The 25,432-nt window shown below is 48.5% G+C and overlaps 1 protein-coding gene across 3 annotated transcripts in view; it reads right to left on the bottom strand.

The window, feature by feature from the left end:
* Nucleotides 1–25,432, bottom strand: part of TTC27 (tetratricopeptide repeat domain 27) — a 677,043-nt gene that overhangs the window by 217,390 nt on the left and 434,221 nt on the right. The window lies entirely within an intron of this gene.

Here is a 25,432-nt window from a genome sequence, read left to right as displayed (position 1 = left end):
TTGTAAACCACATAGAATTTTTGGTAACGCGGTTAATAAGCACAATGTAATGTAGGATGTTAGATTCATGCCTTCATGACCTGAATTTCAGGGTTTTCAGATCTCCCAGAACTCATAATATATTGGAATCTTATAATAGAAGGCAATGAGTCTGCCAACAACCCCAAGGTCTCAATCATATACTTCTTAAACATGGCAATAGGAGAAACAAGTGAGGATTTGGGAAAGTTCAAGAGTCAAGTTACGCCTTCTAGCCTGATTTTCTAGATATTCCAGTCTATGCTGGATAATGTTCTTGTCCTTCAGTGAAGCTGATGCCAAACTTTCTACAGTTAAAAGTTTATTTTTAAATAAATCTATTTCTTTAGAATGACGATTCATAACTTGAGTTTGCTCCAGGACTCCATTTGCAACAGCTTTAATATCTTGAGAATATTTTTTAATCACTGCTTGCAGAGAGATATGGGAAGCAATTCAAAGCATGAACTTAACATATCTCATATTACTGCGGCTGGTCTAATTTAACCTCAGCAAAACAAAATAAAGCAATTTTCAGTGCCTTAAGCAAACCACTCATGGTTTTTCCAGAATAAATCGTAGAATCGGCTTGTTCTTCCCGGTAGTTCTTACTGCTCAGACATTCAGCAGGAGTAGGGAGTCCCTCTCCCAGCCTCAGACAATCAACCACCTGCTGGGCTTCTCTAACCCTAGTCTATCCCAGTGACATACCTAGGGGGGGGGGGGTGGGGGCGGTCCGCCCCGGGTGCATGGGCCCAAGGGGGTGCACAGCTGGCCTGCCATTGCCGTCATCAAAAAGAAGCCGGCGCCAGTTCTCCCTCCCTCCGAATTCGCTCTGCTTCGTTTCCCGCGGGCCGACCAACTATAGCCTTCCGATGTCAATTCTGACGTCGGAGAGGATGTTCTGGGCCAGCCAATCGCTGCCTGGCTGGCGGAAAGTCCTCTCCGATGTTAGAATTGACGTCGGACAGCCAGAGTTGGTCGGCCTGCGGGGAAACGAAGCAGGGCGAATTCGGCGCCGGCATGTTTCCGATGGCCAGTGGCAGCCTTTCCCCGGCGGTGGTGGCAGCATGGTGGTGGTGGTGGCAGCGGTGGCATGGGGGAGGGCAGGGAGAAAGAAAGAAAGGGGGGGGACAGGGAGCCAGAAAGAAAGAAAGGGGGGGCAGGGATCCAGAAAGAAAGAAAGGGGGGGCAGGGATCCAGAAAGAAAGAAAGGGGGGGGGGACAGGGAGCCAGAAAGAAAGAAAGGGGGCAGGGTTAAAGAAAGAAAAAAAATGGAGCATGGGAAAAGAGAGAGAAAGACAGACATAGAGAAAGAAAGGGGGCATGGAGAGAGAAAGAAGGGGGCAGGGTGAAAGAAAGAAAGAAATGGGGCACGGAGAGAGAGAGAGAAAGACAGACATACAGAAAGAAAGGGGGCATGGAGAGAGAAAGAAAGAAGGGGACAGGATGAAACAAAGAAAAAGTTGGGGGAGGGAATGAGGTCTGGAGGAGAGAAAGCATACAGGAGGCTGAAAGAAGGGAAGAAATATTGGATGCACAGTCAGAAGAATAAAGTGCAACCAGAGACTGATGAAATTACCAAACAAAGGTAGGAAAAATGATTTTATTTTCAATTTAGTGATCAAAATGTGTCCGTTTTGAGAATTTATATATGCTGTCTATATTTTGCACTAAGGGCACCTTTTACTAAACTGCAATAGCAGTTTTTAGCGCAGGGAACCTATGAGCGTCGAGAGCAGCATGGGGCATTCAGCGCAGCTCCCTGCGCTAAAAAACGCTATTGCGGTTTAGTAAAAAGGGAGGGAGTATATTTGTCTATTTTTGTATAGTTGTTACTGAGGTGACATTGCATAAAGTCATCTGCCTTGACCTCTTTGAAAACTCGCAGAATATAAATGATAATTAACATTTTCTCTGCGTACAGTGTGCTTTGTGTTTTTAAAATGTTATTGTTGGTAGATCATTTTGACTTGGCCACGAAGGTAAGGGGGGGAGGGAGGGAGGGGAGCTGCTGAAAGACATCTAGTAATCCTTACAGGCTTGACTGTGCAGAGAATTATTTTTGTAAAATCATGTTTTGTTATGTGACTAGCATTATTTAGACTTTAATTTCTATGTATGAATAGAATGAAAATGATATAAAATTACTTGCTTGTTTTTATGTGCGTGCGCTGAAGGAAGTGGAGAGAGAGTGGGCTGAGGACGCTGAAGAGAAATGGGGAACAGAGAGTGGGGAAAATACGCTGATTAATAAATTGACAATTGTACAGAATATTGTTTCTTTTTATACTTTAATATAATAAGTTCAATATAAAACAATTCAAGGCTTGTGTGGATGAATCAGGTGGTTTGTGAGGATGAGGACCGAGCTTACGGGGATTAGTCCAATAAAATGGTATTTTCTTATTTCTCATTATTTGTTTTATTTATTAATTTGTAAAGTGGTGATTGTTATGTATCAGTTTTTTCAAATTTACATCTACTGTCTTTATATTTTGCACAGTATTAGAAGACATGTATTACTGTTTTTGTGGTGTTGTATTGTATGCAGAGTCTGGTTTCTTGGCAGTTCAGTTTAACTTTTGTCTACATATTTTTATTTTTAGTTTGTGATTATTCCATATTGGGCAAGGGTGTATCTGTCTGTGTGTATGAAAGGGACATGGCTTTCTGATAGCATCGACTGTACAGGATCAATTGACTGTGCAGGATCTGGTTTGTTTAGTTTTACAATGTATGTGTTGGTGTTGTAGTGCTCACTGCAGTTTTAAGATGCTGCCTTTTCCTAGGTACACTCTTGTTGTGCGATATGTGGATTATTTTTAAAAATCATATTTTTCATATAGATGGGGGGGTGTCAAAAAAATGATGGGCCCCGGGTGTCACATATGCTAGGTACGCCACTGGTCTACCCAACTCCTGAACTGCTTCCCAGCTGAGGTACAGCCATCTGTTCAACAGGGCTCAGAGAAACTCCTTCTCCACTGTTGTCCGATACTCATGCTATGGGCTCCGATGATGGAGAAGGCTTGCTCCAGCCTAGAAGCTATTTGATTAGAGAATGAGTTCAGTCCCTGTCCCCAACCTGTCCCGTGAGCTCGGTTCCTGTTCCCACCAAGCCCCGTGAGCTCGGTCCCCATCCTGTCAAGTTTCAAGTTTTATTTAAATTTGATGAATCGCTTATTGCATACTAAGCGAGTAACAATAAAATATAGAATAAACTTATAATTAATGTACAGCATTAAAATGGGTTAAAACGGACTGACAGACAGACAGACTTGGATACATAGGGAAAAAAAAGAAAGGGAGACAGTTACAAAAAGCAATGTTACTTACCGTAACAGTTGTTATCCAGGGACAGCAGGCAGCTATTCTCACTAGTGGGTGATGTCATCAGACAGAGCCCCGGTACGGACGTCTCACAAGCACGTGTTGCTTGTAGAAACTTAAAGTTTCTAGATGCCCGCACCGCGCATGCGCCGGTGCCTTCCTGCCCGGAGATCCGGGCGTGTCTCCTCAGTTCAGGTAGCTAGCCTGAGAAGCCAACCCAGGGGAGGTGGGTGGGACATGAGAATAGCTGCCTGCTGTCCCTGGATAACAACTGTTACGGTAAGTAACATTGCTTTATCCCAGGACAAGCAGGCAGGTATTCTCACTAGTGGGTGACCTCCAAGCTAACCTCAGTGGGATGGAGGGGGAGTTGGCGACTTAAGAGAATAAATTTTTCAATACTGTTTGGCCAAACTGTCCATCCCGTCTGGAGAGAGTATCCAGACAATAATGTGAGGTGAATGTGTGAACCGAGGACCAGGTGGCAGCCTTACAAATTTCCTCGATTGGTGTTGATCTGAGGAATGCTACTGAGGCTGCCATTGCTCTGACCCTATGGGCTGTGACCTTACAAGGAAGTGATAATCCAGCCTGGGCATAGCAGAAAGAGATACAAGCCGCCATCCAATTAGAGATGGTGCGCTTCGATACGGGTCTTCCCAACTTGTTAGGATCGAAGGAGACAAAAAGTTGAGGAGTGGTTCTGTGTGGCTTGGTGCGATCCAGGTAGAAAGCCAAGGCACGTTTACAGTCTAGAGTGTGAAGGGCCGATTCTCCGTGGTGAGAATGGGGCTTAGGGAAGAATACTGGAAGTACAATGGATTGGTTGAGATGGAATTCGGAGACCACCTTAGGCAGGAATTTCGGGTGAGTGCGTAGGACCACCTTGTCATGATGGAATACTGTGAATGGTGGATCCGCCATCAATGCCTGGAGTTCGCTGACTCTGCGAGCGGACGTAAGGGCTACAAGAAAAAGCACTTTCCAGGTGAGGTACTTAAGAGGGGCCCTGTTGAGTGGTTCAAACGGGGGCTTCATGAGACGGGAAAGGACTACATTGAGGTCCCAAACTACTGGGGGTGGTTTGAGAGGAGGGTTAACATGGAAGAGTCCTTTCATAAATCTGGCGACCACTGGATGGGCCGAGAGGGGTTTCCCTTGTAGGGGCTGGTGGAACGCCGCAATAGCGCTCAGGTGGACTCGTATGGATGTGGACTTGAGCCCAGATTGAGATAGGTGTAGGAGATAGTCCAGCACGGAGGATAAGGAAGCTCGCTGAGGTTCCTTTGACTTAGAAACACACCATGAGGAGAATCTGGTCCATTTCTGGGAGTAGCATTGTCGAGTGGCGGGCTTCCTGGAAGCTTCCAAGACCTCCCTCACTTCTTGTGAGAATTGGTGAGGGGTTACGTTGAGAGGAACCAAGCTGTCAGGTGGAGAGACTGCAGGTTGGGATGAAGTAGTGATCCTTGATGTTGAGTAAGCAGTGAAGGAAACACTGGAAGTGGTACTGGTTCCCTGCTGCTGAGTTGGAGTAGGAGGGAGAACCAAGGTTGTCTGGGCCACCGAGGAGCTATTAGAATCATGGTGGCCCGTTCGAGTTTCAGCTTGACCAGAGTCTTCTGGATCAGCGGGAATGGTGGGAACGCATATAGAAATCGTTTCCCCCAGTTCAGTAGAAAAGCATCTGCCTCGAGGCGATGAGGAGTGTAGATCCTGGAGCAAAACTGAGGCAGTTTGGAGTTGTGGGGAGCCGCAAAGAGGTCTATCTGAGGCGTCCCCCATTGCGTGAAGATTTGGTGAAGGGGGCTGGAATGGAGAGTCCATTCGTGCGGTTGTAGCAGACGGCTTAGTTTGTCTGCTAAGACGTTGTTCTCCCCCTGGATGTATACTGCTCTGAGTAGGGCGTTGTGGCGCACCGCCCAGTCCCAGACTCGTAGAGCTTCCTGGCAAAGGAGGGCCGAGCCCGTGCCTCCTTGCTTGTTGATATAATACATGGCGGCCTGATTGTCTGTGCGAATGAGGATTACCATGTCGTGAAGTAGATGTTGGAAAGCTTGGAGCGCATTGAAGATGGCTCTGAGTTCCAGTAGATTGATTTGGTGTAGTCTTTCCGCACTGGTCCAGAATCCTTGGGTGCGGAGACCATCCAGGTGGGCCCCCCCTGCATAATTCGACGAATCGGTTGTGAGAACTTTCTGATGGGGGGGAGAGTGCATCAGCAAACCTCTGGATAGATTTGAAGAGGTCATCCACCAAAGTAGAGACTGCCGAAGAGCAGGTGTGACTGAGATGTGTTTGGATAGTGGATCGGACGTCTGATTCCACTGTGATGCCAGGGTCCACTGGGGGATCCTGAGGTGGAGTCTGGCAAAGGGTGTCACGTGTACTGTGGAGGCCATATGGCCCAGGAGCACCATCAGTTGTCTCGCCGGTAGAGTTTGGCGAGTAGACACCGCCTGGCAGAGATGAAGAAGGGACTCCATGCGTTGCAGGGGCAGGAATGCTCGGAGTCGGGTGGTGTCCAGGACCGCTCCGATGAAGGGGAGGGACTGGGTGGGTTGTAGATGAGACTTGGAAAAGTTGATCTCGAAGCCCAAATTTTGGAGGAAGTAGGTTGTAGCCAAGGCCGCCGAAGTGACCTCTGGGGCTGACGGGGCCTTGATGAGCCAGTCGTCGAGGTATGGGAACACCTGTAGACTCCTGTCCCGGAGTGCTGCGGCCACTACCACCAGGCACTTTGTGAAGACTCTGGGGGACGAAGATAGGCCGAATGGTAGCACTCGATACTGTAGGTGCAGATTTCCCACCCGAAATCTGAGGAACTTTCGGGAGGCCGGGTGAATGGGGATGTGAGTGTAGGCCTCCTTGAGATCCAGGGAGCATAACCAGTCGTTCTGCTCGAGGAGGGGGTATAGAGAAGCCAAAGTCAGCATGCGAAACTTCTCTTTGACCAGAAACTTGTTGAGGGCCCGAAGGTCTAAAATGGGTCGCAGGTCGCCCGTTTTCTTCGGGACGAGGAAGTACCGGGAGTAAAACCCTCGGTTCAATTGGTCTGACGGGACCGGCTCGACAGCCCGAAGCTGAAGTAAGGTTTGGACTTCCTGAAGAAGAAGGGCGGTCTGCGTCGAGCTTGAAGGATACTCTCTTGGAGGATGGTCCGGGGGGACCCGGTGGAATTGAAGAGAGTATCCTTCTCTTATGATGGTGAGGACCCATAGGTCCGTGGTTATGGCCTCCCATCGATGGTAAAAAAGATGGAGGCGGCCCCCTATGGGAGAGGCCGAGGTTATGCTCCCGGGAGGGGCGTCAAAAGGGCTGGGGAGCCTTAGGTGCAGCCGGTGGCTGAGGTTTTTGCTGAGACTTCTGGGGAGGTTGTCTCTTCGCAGGCTGTCTCGCAGCAGGCGTTTGTCTGGGCATGTAACGCCGCTGGTAAATCAGGGGTGGCCTGGAAGGTCGAGACTGTTGAGGTTTGGGTTTGGGCCGCAGGATGGATTGAAAAGATTTTTCATGATCCGACAGCTTCTTGGTAACAGTTTCGATAGACTCATCGAACAGGTCAGCTCCAGCACATGGTACGTTGGCGAGTCTGTCCTGGAGGTTGGGATCCATATCGATTGTACGGAGCCATGCCAGGCGACGCATAGCTACCGCGCTTGCGGCGGCGCGTGCCGAGAGTTCGAATGCATCGAAGGAGGATTGCATCAGCTGGAGGCGTAATTGGGAGAGGGAGGCTACCACTTCCTCGAACTCGAATCGAGCTTGGTTGTCTATGAACGGAGTGAACTTGCGGAGCACCGGCAAGAAGAACTCCAGATAGGAAGAGAAAAAGAAATTGTAGTTTAGCACCCGTGACGCCATCATGGAGTTTTGGTAGAATTTTCTACCAAATTTGTCCATCGTTCTCCCCTCTCGGCCCGGCGGTACAGAGGCGTAGACCTGGGGGGGATGAGAGCGTTTAAGGGAGGACTCGACCAGTAGGGATTGGTGGGAGAGTTGGGGGCCCTCAAACCCTTTATGGTGCACGATGCGGTATCGAGCATCGAGTTTGCTGGGGATCGCCGGTATGGAATACGGTGTTTCGAAGCACTGCATGAAGGTCTGGTCCAGTAATTTGTGCAAGGGGAGCCGAAGCGACTCCGTTGGAGGGTTAGGTAAATGCATGGTGTCCAGATACTCTTTGGAGTATCGGGAGCCCGTGTCAAGGGTCACATCCAGATCATCCGCCATTTGTCGGAGGAATGATGAGAAGGACAATTGTTCCGCCAGCGTCGGTCTGTGGGATGGGCTGGAGGAGGAGGAGGCCTCCGGGTCCATGGACATCGGGGAGTGGCAAGGAGAATCGGGCACCGATGTCTCCTCGTACTCCGGGCCCCCCGGAGGGGACACCTCTGATGAGGAGTATCCCCTACGTTGCAGTTTTTTCTGCGGTGACACCTCCGAATGGCGTGAGGAGTGCCAGGATGAGTGTCTCGATCGGTGCCCGTCTCGGTGGCGAGACGGGGATCGGGATCGTCTGTGCATCGCATGGTCTCCCGAGGCCCCCAAGTGGATAGGGCTGGAAGCGGTGGATCGCAACTGGGTTTGCGATGCGGGTTCTTGCGATGCTACCCAAGTCTGGTAAGGAGTACGGAAGAACTCTTCCTGACTATGCCCAGGGCTTCGAGTATCGATCGGAGGTCTGGTCCCATGTTGGCGCGGAGGCGTAATGGGTTCTAATGGCGGCATATCGGTAAGCGAGGGCATCGCGTGGGCATCGCCGCCCTCCCCCGTTCGTCCTCGTCGGTTGTCGAGGTCGAACGGTGTGGGGGAGGGGGAGGAGGCGGACCGCCCCTTTGGACCGGTACCGGGAGGTCACCCTGTATGGCAGCGATGAGCCCGGGTCCGATGGTCTGCATGAGCTCAACGAATTGAGCTTCCAGCACGGACCGTAGCGAAGCCGATAAGGAGGGATCCGCACCGAAAGGGGGTCCTCCTGCACGGACATCGCGCTCCTTCGAGGCCGAGTGCTTCTGCTTAGTAGCTTTCGGCACTCTGATGACCACTGGTGGCACTGTGGAAGGAAGAGGTACCTGAACCGAGGAGACCGGGGCAGGCACCGACGTCGAGCTCGTGGATGGTGTCGGGTTGAGCGATGCCGGTTTCACCACACTCGATGCAGGAGGGGTCGATACCGGTTTCGCCCGAACCGGGGAGGTATCAGATGAAGTGGAGGCTGAGGGATCCTTAGCTGCGTCCATCTTGAACATCGATTCCCACAATAGGCAACGCCGCTTGAATGAGCGTGCCGTAAGGGTAGAGCAAGGCCTGCACGATTTCGGGATGTGGTCAGGGCCCAAACACTGCAAACAGCGCCAGTGAGGGTCCGTGAGTGAAATCGCGCGTTGGCACTTGCTGCACTTTTTAAACCCGGTGATTGGCCGGGACATAGGCCGGAAAATCTCCGCCGCGAGGTCGAAGCCAGTGGGCCTGAGCCACGTGGCCGGCCCGTTCGACCCGCCGGAGGAAATAATCTTCTTTTTTTTTTTTTTAACTGAAAAAGAAAAGTACTGTTAACTGTAATTAAAAGAAAGCGAAAACGCGGACAAGGAAGGCAAATTTAACTGAATTCAGCTAGCGCATGATGAAGTTGAACTTCTCAGCTCCGCGGAAAAGAAAGAACTGAGGAGACACGCCCGGATCTCCGGGCAGGAAGGCACCGGCGCATGCGCGGTGCGGGCATCTAGAAACTTTAAGTTTCTACAAGCAACACGTGCTTGTGAGACGTCCGTACCGGGGCTCTGTCTGATGACATCACCCACTAGTGAGAATACCTGCCTGCTTGTCCTGGGATAATTAATGTTTTTCATAATTAAAAGGAAAAGAAAAAGCCAAAAAAGGGAGGAACATGAAGAGCAGTATAAGGTATATTAAAACTAGATCATTTAAAAATTAAATGCATCTCTAAAAAGAAAAGTTTTCAGGTTGTTTTTAAATCTGTTGAGATCTTTTTCTTCTCTTATATGTAGTGGTAGGGCATTCCAAGTTTGAGGGGCTATCACTGAATATATATCATGGTGTCTGGTTCCAATAATTTTCAAAGAAGGAACCATTAGCAACCCATGGGCTGTGGATCGGAGAGAACATGTCGTATTATATGGGATAAGCAACCGATCTGTAAATTGAGGTTCATTAGTAGATAATGTTTTAAATACTAAAAGCAAAATTTTATAGGCAGAAGCATCAAATAGTTATGATTTTGTATTGAACTTATTTTATTAAAGTATGAAAAGAAGCAATATGCTGTACAATTGTCTTTTTATAAACACAAATAATACAGAGCAAGGATCAACAAAACCCATCTCCCCTCCCCAAATATCTCTTCCACTACCGAGAAAACTGAATAAGCCAAATTATTATAGAACGCTACACAGAAAAATCATGCTAATAGAATACTGCAGTCACACATGACAGGAATAGTTTTAGGGGAGTGCAACTACCCCCAGTCAGAGAGTGCCCTAAGCCAGCTGGAAGTTAAAGCAGCACAACCTGAGCTTTGCAGTCCCCTGTTATGTCTAATACAGGGGTGCCCAACACATCGATCGCGATCGACCGGTTGATCGGGAAGGCAACGCCAGTCGATCTCGTGTTGCCGTTCCAATCGGCCGGCCGATCAGCCTTCCTCTCCCCAAGGTTCCCCACCGGAATCTCCCCAAGGTTCCCCACGCACACTCATTCTTGCTGCGCCCTTCCTGCCCGACTGCCAGAACCCGTCTTCCGACTGGGGGATGAAGTCACTTCCTTCGGGAGAAGGCGGGAGGGAGGTCTAGGGAAGTCACGACCCTTGAGAGCTGAGCGCCGGCTGCCCCTGGCGGAATTGACAAGCCAGACTGGAGAAAGGCGGTCGGGAGCAGGAGGTGCTCTGCCCAAAAATGCCGGAGCTGCTGCTGCTGCTCTGACGTCTTGAGCCTGAAAATGGGAAGTTGAGTGTCGTGCTAAAAAGAGACTGGAACGGCTCTCATGGAAGACTGGCTTTTTTTTCTTTTCTTTTCCTCGGCCCTGGGGATCCAGAGATTTGGGCCTGCAGAAGCCTCACGCTGACCAGCATTCCTCTCCCCGACATCAATTCTTACATCGGAGAGGAATTTCTGGGCCAACCAATCGCTGCCTGGCTGGCCCGGAACTTCCTCTCCGATGTAAGAATTGAAGGGGAGCAGAATGCTGGTCAGTGCAAGGCTTCTGCATGCAGAGCTTGGGGGGCGGTGGCTTGGAGGCCTGTTCCCCGGTGGCGACGGCAAACCTAGTGGCTTGGGGGAGGGCAGGGAGAAAGAAACAAAGGGGGCAAGCAGGGAGACAGAAAGAAAGTGGGCATGGAGAGAGAGAGAGAAAGAAAGAACAGGAGGCAGGGAGAAAGAAAGAAAAAGTTGGGGGAGAGAATGAGGTATAGAAGAGAGAAAGCATATAGGAGTGGGCTGAAATCAGAAGATGTCAGAAGAAGTGCAGCCAGAGTGAAGTGAGAAGAAGTCAGAAGAAGAAAGTGCAACCAGAGACTCATGAAATCATCAAACAAAAGTAGGAAAAATGATTTTATTTTCAATTTAGTGATCAAAATGTGTCTGTTTTGAGAATTTATATCTGCTGTCTATATTTTGCACTATGGCTCCCTTTTACTAAACCACAATAGCGGTTTTTAGCGCAGGGAGCCTATGAGCGTCGAGAGCAGCGTGGGGCATTCAGCGCAACTCCCTGCGCTAAAAACTGCTATGTGGTTTAGTAAAAAGGGAGGGGCTATATTTGTCTATTTTTGTATGGTTGTTATTGAGATGACATTGCATAGAGTCATCTGCCTTGACCTCTTTGAAAAAAACCCGGAATATGAATGATAATTAACATTTTCTCTGCCTTTCAGTGTGCTTTGTGGGGGTTTTAAAATTTTTTTATTGTTGGTAGATCATTTTGACTTGGTCATTTTAAAAGTAGCTCGCAAGCCCAAAAAGTGTGGGCACCCCTGGTCTAATACCAGCTCTAGCAGGATAAATATTTCAAAATCTGATATATTCTAATCACAAAATAGAAAGTATTTTTTTCTATCTTTTGTTGTCTTGTCATTTTATTCTTCACATCACATTGGTCTCAAGCTCTGGTTTCTGTTTTCATCTGTTTACTCTTAACTCACTTGGCCAGGGTCTCCTGACCATTTGACATATCTTCTTTCTCCATGTATACAGTATCACTCCTCTATATCCCTATGCCCTGCCGGTCTAGCATCTTCCTTCTGCATTCTTATTCTCCCCAATGTCTAGCCATCTTCTCTCTGTGCCAATATACCCTCCCATATCTGGAATTACACCTTTGTGTCCATATACTACACTCATGCAGATGTAGCATTCCCCTTTTTGTCCATGTTCCTATGCTCTCAACCATGCCTACCACCATCTTCCCTCTTTTTGTATATCTCCCTGTGTCCAGCTTCTGTCCTCTCTTACGCCCTTAAACCATTGTGTTTCACTCTCTTTCCTCCCTCCCTCCGTATGTTCAATATTTCACTCACTCTTCCTTCATCCCCTTGGTTCATCTTTTTTCTTTCCCTTTCCTTCTCTCTTCCTCCCTGAAGGTCCTGCACCACTCTCCTTCCCCTCTAGCCTCCTTCCCATGGATCCACCACCTCTATCACCTCCCTTCAGTGCCCAGGTGTGGATCTGGCACCTCTCCCTTCTCTCTAGTTCCACTCCACCCACCACATGGGGCTAACACCTTTTTCCCTTCCCCCAATTCCCAGACTAGATCCAGCAACTGTCTCCCTTCCCTTTAGCTCCAGCCGGTCCACATCCAGCAGCCCAAGCAACTCCCTCCCCCCTTTGCGGGTGCAGCAATCCCGCCCCCCCCTTTCATGAGACTAGCAGCTCCCCTCCCTCCCTATCGCCGGTCCAACAACCCCTCAACCCTCGCACACTCTTTCCCGAGTGCAAACCCCCGCCCCTAAACCTGTGTAGGCCCCTTCGCACCTCCTGGGGCAGGCATACCAGCCTGTTGGAACGGAAGCTTCCTGCATGCATTGATGCAGGGCTGCTTGGACCGGAATCTTCTTGCTGCTGAGTTCCTCCTTCCGATGTAACTTCCGGCCCCATGAGCTCGGTCCCTACAAACCATCTGATCCCATCCGCACAAGCCTCAAATAGTTATGATTATATATTGAACTTATTTTATTAAAGTATTAAAAAAACAATATTCTGTACAATTGTCATTTTATAAACACAAATAATACAGAGCAAGGATTAACAAAACCCCTGTCTCACCTCCCCTTCACAAATATCCCCGCCACTATCAAGAAAACTGAATAAGCCAAATTTCATGCTAACAGAATACCGCAGATTCATAAGAACATAAGAATTACCACTGCTGGGTCAGACCAGTGGTCCATCGTGCCCAGCAGTCCGCTCACGCAGCGGCCCCCAGGTCAAAGACCAGTGCTCTAAATGAGTCCAGCCTCACCTGCGTACGTCCAACTTTGTCTTGAATCCCTGGAGGGTGTTTTCACTTATAACAGACTCAGGAAGAGCGCTCCAGTTTTCTACCACTCTCTGGGTGAAGAAGAACTTCCTTACGTTTGTACGGAATCTATCCCCTTTCAACAGGCATTAAACTCTTTCTTGTGAGTCAGGGACACTAATGGAATATTGGAAACATGCGAGTCTGGCTTTCATCAGGCTTTCTTATCTTACTACCAGGAGTTATAAACAATGGAAACTATTGCTTCAAATGCTGAGATTGAATCTTTTCTAGATGGCGTTGAGCTGCCAAGGTTGGTAGAGGTAGATGCAGACTGGCTTTATTCTCCAATTCAACCTGAAGAGGTACTGAATGCAATCAAACACCTCCTGACCTGTAAGGCCCCGAGATTCAATGGGTATTCACCCTTGTTTTATAAGAAAATGATGGCTCACATAGCGGGCCCTTAACGCAACTCTAATTCTTTTTTGGAGGAAGAGCATTTACCCCTTTTTTCATCAGGCAGCCATTATCCTCCTTCTTAAGCCAGGGAGGGAATCAGATAGGTGTGGCTCTTACAGCCCATTATCTTTTTTGGGTGTTGATTACAAACTCTTTACCCGAATTTTGGCAGTCCACTTGCAGCATTTCCTCCCTGGTTTGATACATGGAGATCAAGCATGCTTTATTTTGGGTCAGCATTCTGGTGATAATAACCATAGGCTGTTTGATTTGATCTAGGTTGCTAAGCGGTCACCTTCTCTGGTGGTTTTAAGTTTCAAGTTTATTAAAAATTTTATTGATTGCTTGACATAAAATTCTAAGCAATTTACAATTAAAATGAGGGAGAAACACATATACATATAAAGCAAGATGAGAGACAGACTTCGAACAGGCTGGAACATAAGGAAAAGGAAGAACTACAATTTGTATAGTAAAGAAACATATAAGGAAAGAACGAGAGGTGAGGGAAAAAGGCCAAACGTGGCAAGAGCAGATTAATGTTTAACATTGCACGGGTATGTCTGTGTTAGCATTCAAAAGCATCTTTAAAAAGAAAGCATTTTAGAGATCCTTTATTTTTTCTGGACTTTTCTTCTCTCTTAAAAAAGTAGGCAGTGAGTTCCATGTAAGGGGAGCTGTTACTGAAAATGATGTGTTGCGGCGAACTTTAAATGTTATGGGGGTAATAATAAATTTTAAAAAAAAAAGTCTAAAAAGTGTCCTAAATGGCTACTTGGACGATCAAAAAGCCTGATCGTTCAAGTACCCATAACCAAAGCTGGTTTTTAGACGTATCTAAAAACAGCTTAGGCCTTTCCCCTGCCTCTAAACGCACAGAGAGAAAAGAGGCATGTTTAGAGGAGGGGAAAGGGCGGGCGGTGGGCGGGAGGTGGGCCGACCTACACCTAGGCGTACAACAGGTATAACCAAAACAGTTACAGGTTGTCTAGTCGGCACTTAGACCTTTTTGATTTAGACGAAATAAAACCAGGTCTAAGTGCCGAAAAAGGGGCCGCTGAACTGACGGCCACTGGCGCCATCAATTCAGCGGCCCGGCAACCCAACCATCGCGGCAGGAGAGATGCCTCATCTCCCCTATCGCGATGCCATCACTCCTCTACCCAAACTGCCGCGACCCGCGGCAGTTCGGGTTGAGGAGTGATGGCATCGCGGTAGGGGAGATGAGGCATCTCTCCTGCTGCGATGCATCACTCCCCCCCACACACACAACATCGGGGCAAGAGGGAGCCCAAGCCCTCTTGCCCCGGGCACCTGCGGCACCCCTGACAACATTGGGGCAAGAGGGAGCCCAAGCCCTCTTGCCCCGCCGACTCCCCGACGATATCAGGTCAAGAGGGAGCCCAAGCCCTCTTGCCCTGCCGATCATGCCCCCCCTCCCGACTCGATCGGGCCAAGAGGGAGCCCAAGCTCTCCTGGCCCAGGCGACCTCCCTACCCCCACTACATTACGGGCAGGAGGGATCCCAGGCCCAAATGCCCATTACGAACCCCCCTCCCCCCAACATCCGCCCCCCCAGAACCCCTGTTCCGACCCCCAGCTGACCCCACGACCCCCCACCCCCACCCCCTTTCTCCGTACCTTTTTAATGTTGGCCAGACAGACGGGTGCCAAACCCGTCCGTCCGGCAGGCAGCCCACAGCAGAATGGGGCCGGATTGGCCCAGCCGTCCCAAAGCCCCGTCTACTGGTGGGGCCTAAGGCGCCTGGGCCAATCAGAATAGGCCCGGAAGCCTTAGGCCCCTCCTGTGGCCGGGGTCTTAGGCACATGGGCCCAACCCAGGCCATGTGGCTAAGGCCCCGCCCACAGGAGGGGCCTAAGGCTCCCGGGCCAATCCGGCCCCATTCTGCTGTGGGCTGCCTGCCAGATGGGTTTGGCACCCGTCTGTCCGGCCAACGTTAAAAAGGTACGGGGAAGGGGGGTGGGGGGGGACGAACGGGGGTTCTGGGGGGGGGGCGGATGCTGGGGGGAGGGGCGTTCGTCGAGGGCAGGAGGGCCTGGGATCCCTCCTGCCCATAATGTACTGGGGGGTAGAGGTCGCCTGGGCCAGGAGGGCTTGGGCTCCCTCCTGGCCCGATCGAATCGGGGGGGTAGAGGGTCGCCTAGGCCAGGTGGGCTTGGGCTCCCTCCTGGCCCGATCGAGTCCGGGGGGGGGCACGATCGGCGGGGCAAGAGGGCTTGGGCTCCCTCTTGCCCCGATATCGTCAGGGAGTCGGCGGGGCAAGAGGGCTTGGGCTCCCTCTTGCCCCGATGTTGTCGGGGGGGGGGGGGAGTTGGCGGCTTGACATGGCAGGAGGGCTTGGGCACCCTCCTGCCTGGATCGTTTGGGGGAGGGGATTCTGTTGTTTTTGAGAGACACCGGTTACAGAATCCAGCTTTTAGGCGAAGGACTGGCTCCTCCTTCGCCTAAAAGCCCTTCTGTTGGACGTTTGGGACTTAGGCGTTTTTTGTTTCATTATGGCTAAAAAGTGTAGACTTGGTGTGGGTGTTCTTTTAGACGTAGTGGAGATTGGGTGTTTAGGCAGAGGAAGGCCATAATCAAAACATGGACGTTTGTTTTGGTTATGGACACTTTACCTGCTTCTTGGTTGAACTTTTAGGGACTTAGGCTAAAAGGGGACTTAGACGCTTTTTTTGATTATGCCCCTCCACAAGTGCTATTTTATATGTAATTCTGTGTGCAACTGGTATTCAGCGAGGCGACTGTCAATAGATTTTTTTAAGACGAGGATCTTAATGAACGAGATAAAGTGTGTGGTATAAGAAGCTTATCAATGAAAGCGGGAGCATTCATAATTTGAACTTTAAAAGTTATGAGTGCTATTTTATATGTAATTCTGTATGCAATTGGTAGCTAGTGGGCCTTTTTCAGAAGAGAAGTGGGTGACATGATTGAATTTCCTGGAGTTAGTGATAATCTTGATGGCTGTATTTTGTATTATTTGTAGGCGTCTGAGTTCTTTTAGTGAAATATCCTTGTATAAAGAATTGCAGTAGTCTAGTTTTGATATTATAAGGGAGTGGACCAGGGTATTAAGGGATGTGTAGTCTAGGCAGCTTGCCAGAGAACAGATCATTTGCAATTTAAAGAAACAGTTTTTGACCACAGCACTAATTTGGTTGTGAAAATTCAGTGTCTGATCGATTATGACTCCTAATACTTTTACAGATGAGACCATTTTAAGTGGAATATTATCAACTAGTCTTTAAGCCCGTTACATTAACGGGTGCTAGAATATATATATGTCTGTCTTTCATTCTTTCTTTCGCTCTCTCTCCCCTTGGCCGCTCTCTGTCTCTCTCTTTCCTCGGCTGTCAACCATCACCCCTTGCCTGTTCCACCTGTCCAGCCGTAGGCCTTCTCCCTTCCTTTCACCTCCCCCTGTCCAGCAGCACTCCTTATCTGCTCCCCCTGTCCAGCAGCACTTCTTCCCTGCTCCCCAGTCACTCCTTCACTGCCCCCCTTATCCAGCAGCAGCCCTTCTTCTTTTGTTTTACCTCCCCCCTGTCCATCAGCACCTCTTCCTGCTCCCCCTGTCCAGCAGTAGGCCTCCCTTCCTTTTTCCCCCTATCCATCAGCACCTCTTCCTGCTCCCCCTGTCCAGCAGTAGGCCTCCCTTCCTTTTTTTCCCCCCGTCCATCGGCACCTCTTCCTGCTCCCCCTGTCCAGCAATAGGCCTGCCTTCCTTTCCCCCCCCTGTCCATCAGCACCTCTTCCTACTCCCCCTGTCCAGCAGTAGGCCTCCCTTCCTTTTCCCCCCCCCAGTCCATCAGCACCTCTTCTTGCTCCCCCTGTCCAGCAGTAGGCCTCCCTTCCTACCCCCCCCACCAGACCAGAATCTCCCCTTTCTCTATCCCCCCCAACAATCCAACATATCCCTTCTCTCTATCTCCCATTAGCATTATTGGTACTCTTTTTATCATTTAGATTAACAGCTTTAAGAAAAGATGGCTGCTTTGCTAAGGGCACAGCAAATTTCATAGCACTGGCCAGTCCCCTTTGATCCTTTCCCACTGCCTTTCTATGTCACTGTTCTGATCTGTATTACCAGGAGGAGAATAGAACAGGACTGCTTTTACCTAAGGGTAAAAGGGGCAGCTCCTCTCCATCTTGCATAACCTGAGGCCCAGTGGTGTAATGAGTGTGTGTGTGGTGGGGGGAGGGGATGGTCCGTCCTGGGCACCTCCTCCTCTTCCAAAGCCTCCCCCCTACCTCTAGTTGTTCATCGCTGGAGCAACAACTTTAACGTGCTCGTTACTGCTTTGTCTCTCCTGCTGATGTCATTTTCGGGTGCCCCACATAGGAAGTGATGTCGGTGGGAGAGACGACGGGGTTGCAAGGAACATGTTGAAGTTCTGCACGGTGTGTCCCCCCCCTCCCTGGTGCCAGCGCCGCTCTCCCTCTCAACGGGCTGGGCCGGACCGTGGCTTCTTCGGAAGACGGGGCCTCAGCGTTTTGTAGGGCCGGGTCTGGCGGCGCCGTGTAGGGCGAAAGCGGGGCCTCAGCACCGGCCGGGCAGCTGGCACCGCCGGCCCCCAGGAGCTCGAGGCCGACGGCGGACATGCCTGGCGTGCCATGGTGCAGGAGGAACAGAGAGCGATCGGAGAGCAGGTGGTGATGTAGAACGCACGCATGCGCACTCGTGTTTTCGCGACGGATCAGGGAACACGATTTTTGAGTGCGCATGCGCAGCCTACCATTTTATTATATTAGATACAAATTGGAGAGCATAGTGAAATACCATCTTTCCATGGAAGAGAAGAATTTTTGTTTTGGAGACGCTCAGGGCCAATATGTTATCGTTTAACCATATGCTTATGGTGCCAAGGTTTTGATTGATATCAATGATTTCTGAGATGCTTGATGGATCTAAAGGATGGAGAAGCTGAATATCATCAGTGTAGGCAAATACAGAAAAGCCAATGGATTGGCACAGTGTCAGAAGTGGTGCAAGATAGATATTAATAGATGTGGAGAAGGCTTTTGACCGAGTGCTAAGGCCTTTCATGCATTTTATTTTGCATCGTTTTGGGTTTAAAGGGAATTTTTTACGAAGGATTACCCCGTTGTATGATATCCCAGAGGCCTGTTTGCGAGTGAATGGTAGGTACAATTCTTCTTTCAGCATCAAAAGAGGCACCAGGCAGGGGTGCCCACTGTCTCCCTTGATTTTTGCCCTGGTTATGGAACCTTTGGCTGCTACCATTAAGGAGAGTGCAAACATTAGGGGGATTGTGATGGTGGTGCAGAAATATAAGATCTCATTGTATGAAGATGGCATCCTCTTTACGGACTCTCGTCCTCTTCAATCCTTAGAGGCCATTCTCCAGATGTTGGAGTGCTATGGAAGGGTGGCTAGTTTCAAAATTAATGTAACTAAGTCTGAATTGCTCAGCATCACGGTTTAAGGGGACCTGTTGACTCAGCTACACAATTCGTTTCAGTTTTGGTAGGCCTCTAAGTCGATCCGTTATCTGGGAGTCTGTATTTCAGGGGATCTGGATGCTCTTTTCCGTCTTAATTACCCTCCCCTTATGAGGGCAGTGTTTGATGATTTGGATAGGTGGGAGGGGTTACACCTGTCTTGGTAGGGTAGATGAATGAAGATGAATGTTTTGCCCCGTTTCTTGTATCTGTTTGCCTCTCTCAGTCCCTAGATCTTATCTTATTAAACTACAGAGGAGGGCATTTGCATATATTTGGAAGCATAAACCACCTCGGATGCATAAAGCACACATGTATTGTGATTGAGAGCATGGGGGAATGAGGGTCCCTGATTTTCTAACTTATTATTATGCAACTCAGTTGCAAGCAATATTTCATTGGGCGTTTCCATCTAGGAGTTGGGTGTGTTTGGAGCAGTTGTTAATGCCTTCTTTCCCCCTCTCTGCGCTTCCCCTGGAGGAGATACAGAAGATATGTAAGTGGGTCCCTCATGGGATGACTTGTACTTCGCAGTTATAGGGAAGGGTTCACTCGGTTTGGTTTCCTCGCCAGTAGTACTTTTATGATACCCCCATACCATTCGCTCCAGGGTTTGCCTTTGCTCAGACTGCACCAGCTTTTTGGTGCTCAGAGGCTGCAGGGTTACATGTGCTGGGTCAATTGGTGCTTCTGGGAAGGGGGGAGGGGTCTGGTGCCTTTTGCGGCCCTCCTGGATGTGTATGGCTTGCTCACCATGGATTTTTTTTGCCTATGTCCAGCTTCATGATTTTTTATATTGGAAAATGTTCCTTAAATGGCATGGGGCAGACTCTGTTCTTTTGAAAGTATTTCATATGGGGGTGGGATTGATATCTCGGCTATATAAAGTGTTATTATATAGCTGCCCTTTGCCCTAATCCTATGAAAGTAAATGGGAGACGATACTGGGTCTGGCCCTTGGACCACAACAATGGGGTCAAATATACATCAAGTTATTTAGTATCTCCCTTGCTGCACCTCTGATTGAACAGGGCTATAAAATGTTATATCACTGGAATTACACCTGTGTGAAATTGTACAGGTTGTTTTCGTATGGGAATGGAAAATGGAGAGATTGTGGGGAATAGAGGACTTTTATACATATCTGGTAAGATTGTGATAAAGTTGTTTCCTTTAGGGGGGCTGGTCCAGAACTTATTGGAAGCTGTTTTGTGAGTCCCCGTTCCATTACAAAGGGATGCTTCCCTTCTCAACAGATCTATTGTAGGTTTGGAGAAGGACCACTTTGTTGCTCTGGTCGCTGTGGCTGCCAGATTGTGCGTGGCATTCAGAGTAGTGAAGACACAGGGGGATTGCGAAGATCTGCAACGTGACATAATCAGGCTCGAAGAATGGGTATCAACATGGCAGATGAGGTTCAACATGGATAAGTGTAAGATAATGCATGTCAGTAACAAATATCTCATGCACGAATACAAAATGTCCGGGGCAGTACTTGGAGAGACCTCCCAGGAAAGAGACTTGGGAATTCAGATCGACAAGTAAATGAAGCAATCCACGCAATGCGCAGCGGTGGTGAAAAGGGCGAACAGAATGCTAGGAATGATAAAGAAGGGGATCACAAACAGATCGGAGAAGGTTATCATGCCGCTGTACCGGGCTATGATGCGCCCTCACCTGGAATACTGCACCCAGCACTGATCGCCGTACATGAAGAAGGACACAGTACTACTCGAAAAGGTCCAGAGAAGAGAGACTAAGATGGTTAAGGGGCTGGAGGAGTTGCCGTACAGCGAAAGATTCAAGGTACTGAATGGGACATGATCGAAACATTCAAGGTACTGAAGGGAATATACTTAGTAGATAAGGACAGATTGTTCACCCTCTCCAAGGTAGGGAGAACGAGAGGGAATGCTCTAAAACTGAAATTGGATAGATTCTGTACAAACATAAGGAAGTTCTTCTTCACCCAGAGAGTGGTAGAAAACTGGAACGCTCTTCCAGAATCTGTCATAGGGAAAAATACCCTCCAGGGATTCAAGACAAAGTTAGAAAAGTTCCTGCTGAACCAGAACGTACGCAGGTAAGGCTAGTCTCAGTTAGGGAGCTGGTCTTTGACCAGAGGGCCGCCGCGTGAGCGGACTGCTGGGCACAATGGACCACTGATCTGACCCAGCAGCAGCGATTTTTATGTTCTTATGGCATCCTTTTGGAAAAAGAATATACTCCCCTCTTGGACTGAACTTCTTCACAAGATGGATCACATTTACCTGATGTCTAAACTAACTGCCCTTAAGAATGACTCTTTTTAATGCAATTTTTAATTTTCTGTTTAGCAACTATGAGATCTTTCACTATACTTGTCCTGTTTCAGTATTATCTTGATCAGACCCTTGACACAGGCATAACAAAAGGTTAATCAATAAAAGACTCTAGACCAGTGATGACTAACCTTTTTGAGCCCGAGTGCCCAAACTGCCGCACAAAACCAAAGAATTTCCTCAAAGTGCCAGCACGTCAATTAAACCTTAATAACAATATTTTAGTATCTAAAAACTCTTTATAAAGTTGCCTGAACTATGTAACATCATTTTTAAAGGTTGGAATCTTTGTATTGTCAGAGAATCAATTTGATTCACAATCCTTTGGTTTTCATTTCAATTTATTGGCAATTTATAATGTTTTAATGATTTCATTCATGGGCCAAATACACACTGTCGCCGCACTCTTTGACCAAAAGATTTGTAAGCCTGCAACCACGTCAAGGTAGACTCTTTCAGCAGCTCCCCTCCCTCCCCCTTACCTTTGTGGCCAAGTCAAAATGATCTACCAAAAATAAAATTTTAAAAACACAAAGCACGCTGTACGCAGAAAAAATGTTAATTATCATTTATATTCCGCGAGTTTTCAAAGAGGTCAAGGCAGATGACTTTATGCAATGTCACCTCAGTAACAACTATACAAAAATAGACAAATATTCCCCCTCCCTTTTTACTAAACCGCGATAGCGGTTTTTAGCGCAGGGACCTGCGCTGAATGCCCCACGCTGCTCTTGAAGCTCATAGGCTCCCTGCGCTAAAAACGCTATTGCGGTTTAGTAAAAGGGGGCCATAGTGCAAAATATAGACAGCATATATAAATTCTCAAAACGGACACATTTTGATCAATAAATTGAAAATAAAATCATTTTCCTACCTTTGGTAATTTCATCAGTCTCTGGTTGCACTTTATTCTTCTGACTGTGCATCCAATATTTCTTCCCTTTTTTCAGCCTCCTGTATGCTTTCTCTCCTCCAGACCTCATTCCCTCCCCAAACTTTTTCTTTGTTTCACCCTGCCCCCTTCTTTCTTTTTCTCTCTCTCCATACTCCCTTTCATTCTGTATGTCTGTCTTTCTCTCTCTCTCCGTGCCCCATTTTTCTTTGTTTCACCCAGCCCTCTTTCTTTTTTTTTTTTGGCTCCCTGTCCCCCCCCTTTCTTTCTTTTTCCTTGCCCTCCCCTATGCCACCACCATTGGGAAAATGCTGCCACCGCCACTGGGGAATAGGCTGCCACTGCCGCTATCGGGAACAGGCCGGCGCCGAGTTCGCCCTGCTTCTCTTCCCCACGGAGCCGACCAACTCTCGCCACTCGACGTCAATTCTAACATCTGAGAGGACGTTCTGGGCCAGCCAGGCAGCGATTGGCTGGCCCAGAACGTCCTCTCCGACATCAGAATTGACGCGGGTGGCGAGAGTTGGTCGGCCCCACAGGGAAAAGCAGGGAGAACCTGGCACCGGCCTGTTCCCAATGGCGGCGGTGGCACTCAAGTGGCTAAAGAGACGCAGTTTGCCAGCCTACGGAGAACACTGGAGGTTGGCCAGCTGTGCACCCCCTTGGGGCGTAAAACCGGGGCAGACCGCCCCCACCCCCACCTTGGTATGCCACTGTCTGTACCTCACTCCCTCCCTATGACCAAAAATTCTCCTTTCTTCTATTCCCCGTGTACACAACCATCTCTTTCCCTCCCTTCCTCTTTCCCAAGTCCTTGCCTTCTGTGTCCAAAAACACATTCCCTCCCCCACCTCAGCATCTCTTTCCCTCCCTTCCTCTCTCCCAAGTCCATGCTTTCTGTGTGCAAAAACCCATTCCCTCCCCCACCTCAGCATCTCTTTCCCTCCCTTCCTCTCTCCCAAGTCCATGCCTTCTGTGTGCAAAAACCCATTCCCTCCCCCACCTCAGCATCTCTTTCCCTCCCTTTCTCTCTCCCAAGTCCATGCCTTCTGTGTGCAAAAACCCATTCCCTCTCCCACCTCAGCATCGCTTTCCCTCCTTTCCTCTCTCCCAAGTTCATGCTTTCTGTGTCCAAAAACCCATTCCATCCCCCACCTCAGCATCTCTTTCCCTCCCTTCCTCTCTCCCAAGTTCATGCCTTCTGTGTCCAAAAACCTATTCCCTCCTCCACCTCAGCATCTCTTTCCCTCCCTTCCTCTCTCCCAAGTCCATGCCTTCTGTGTGCAAAAACCCATTCCCTCCCCCACCTCAGCATCTCTTTCCCTCCTTTCCTCTCTCCCAAGTTCATGCTTTCTGTGTCCAAAAACCCATTCCATCCCCCACCTCAGCATCTCTTTCCCTCCCTTCCTCTCTCCCAAGTTCATGACTTCTGTGTCCAAAAACCCATTCCCTCTCCCACCTCAGCATCTCTTTCCCTCCCTTCCTCTCTCCCAAGTCCATGCCTTCTGTGTCCAAAAACCCATTCCCTCCCCCACCTCAGCATCTCTTTCCCTCCTTTCCTCTCTCCCAAGTTCATACTTTCTTTGTCCAAAAACCCATTCCATCCCCCACCTCAGCATCTCTTTCCCTCCCTTCCTTTCTCCCAAGTTCATGCCTTGTGTCCAAAACGCACTCCCTCCCCCTTTTGTGTTCCCCGTTTGTCTCCCAGCCCATCTTAGCAACTTTCTCAGCAAAATGTAGCTCGAGCCGCGTAGGCTTGTCTTCTATTTCCTGCCTGTCCCGCCGTGCACACATAGCCGATCGGAAATCTTCCCCGACTTCAGCGCTGACGTCGGAGGGCGAGCTTTGCTTAAGCCCTCCCTCCGACGTCAACACTGATGTCGGGGAATATTTCCGATCGGCTGTGTGAGCGGCAGGGCAGTCGGAGTAGAAGACGAGCCTCGCGGCTCGAGTTATATTTAACCCCGCGGGTCCCCCATCATCCCCGTTCAGCTCTCTCTCCTGTGCACCCCCTGGTAGTACTGCCCTGATGGCGGCCCTGCGCGTGCAAGCTGCAAGGCCTTCGCGTGCCACAGGTTCGCCATCGCTGCTCTAGACACTTGACAATCTCTTGCATAATGGTTCTTGGTGCTCTTTTTTTGTTTTATTTCCGCGATGTGTGCTTTGACTTTCTCCACTGCTGTGCTGATCTCCTATGGTCACATTAGTCGTGTCATCTGGATCAAAGGCAAGTAAATGCTTGAATCAAATTCCTATTTCAGATAACAATGCATTCACCAATGTTGTACAATACTGAAAATTATTTAGATGAATTTCAGAGAGACCGTGAATATTATTGCCATAGTTAGTTCAACTTTATTTTAAACTTAGGAAATTGTGCTAGTGGTTCCATAGCTTTTGAATATTTTTTCAAAAATTCCATATGACTAAATTTCAGCAGGCCTACGAGAGTTTTTCACAGATTTTGCCTAGCTTATTAATTACTCAACTTAAGCAGTCTAGCTACTGCATCATATTTTCAATTCCATCTTGTTAAGCACTGTATAATGAATGACTCAACTCCCCCAAATATCAGATCCTCATGCATCTGTAGGGAGGTCATATTTAATCGTGGGGGGATAAATGATAGTTCCCTCTTAAGAGCTTGTATTTGAGTCTCTGAGAATTGTAATGTTTGTGGCCAGTGAAAATGACATGCCTCTGCCTCTCCCTTGCCCCATCTGTAATATCATGGGGCTAGTGCTTGTGGTTTGTCTGGCCAAATCTTCATTTATTTATTCATTCACACATGCATTCATTTAATAAGAGTATACGTATCTCTGGATATTCTTATATTAATTTTTTATATTACTCTGATATTTTATTTCATTTATGCTTATTTATTATTTTATTTATTTTAAAAAATTATATGCTGTCTAAAGTCTAGGCAGTTTACAAAACATACAAAATAAATAATAACAATACAATATATACTCAGACTCTCCTACATCCTACACTATGAACATACTCATTTCATTCACATAAATGTATTGTCCTATAACTAAGGGCTCCTTTTACGAAGCCGCGCTAGCGGGTTTAACGCGCGTGACTTTTCATCACGTGCTAACCTCCACGCTGGCCGAAAAACTACCGCCTGCTCAAGAGGAGGCGGTAGCGGCTAGCGTGTCCGGCGATTTAGCACATGCTATTATGCACGTTAAACCGCTAATGCGCCTTCGTAAAAGGAGCCCTAAGTCTTTGAGTTTTTAAAATTAGCACATAAATACTTAGAGGGGCATAATAAAAAAAAAGTCTAAGTCCCCTTTTGGCCTAAGTCCTTAAACGTTCAAAGCAGTCCTTGTTTTGATTATGGCCTGCCTCTACTAAACGCCCAGATCACCACTACGTCTACAAGTACACCCCCATGACGTCTACACTTTTTGGCCATAATGAACCAAAAAAAATGCCTAAGCC

The sequence above is a fragment of the Geotrypetes seraphini genome, chromosome 3, assembly GCF_902459505.1.
Source record: "Geotrypetes seraphini chromosome 3, aGeoSer1.1, whole genome shotgun sequence".
In the NCBI taxonomy this organism is placed as follows: Eukaryota; Metazoa; Chordata; class Amphibia; order Gymnophiona; family Dermophiidae; genus Geotrypetes; species Geotrypetes seraphini.
This window is presented reverse-complemented; position numbering and strand designations above follow the sequence as displayed.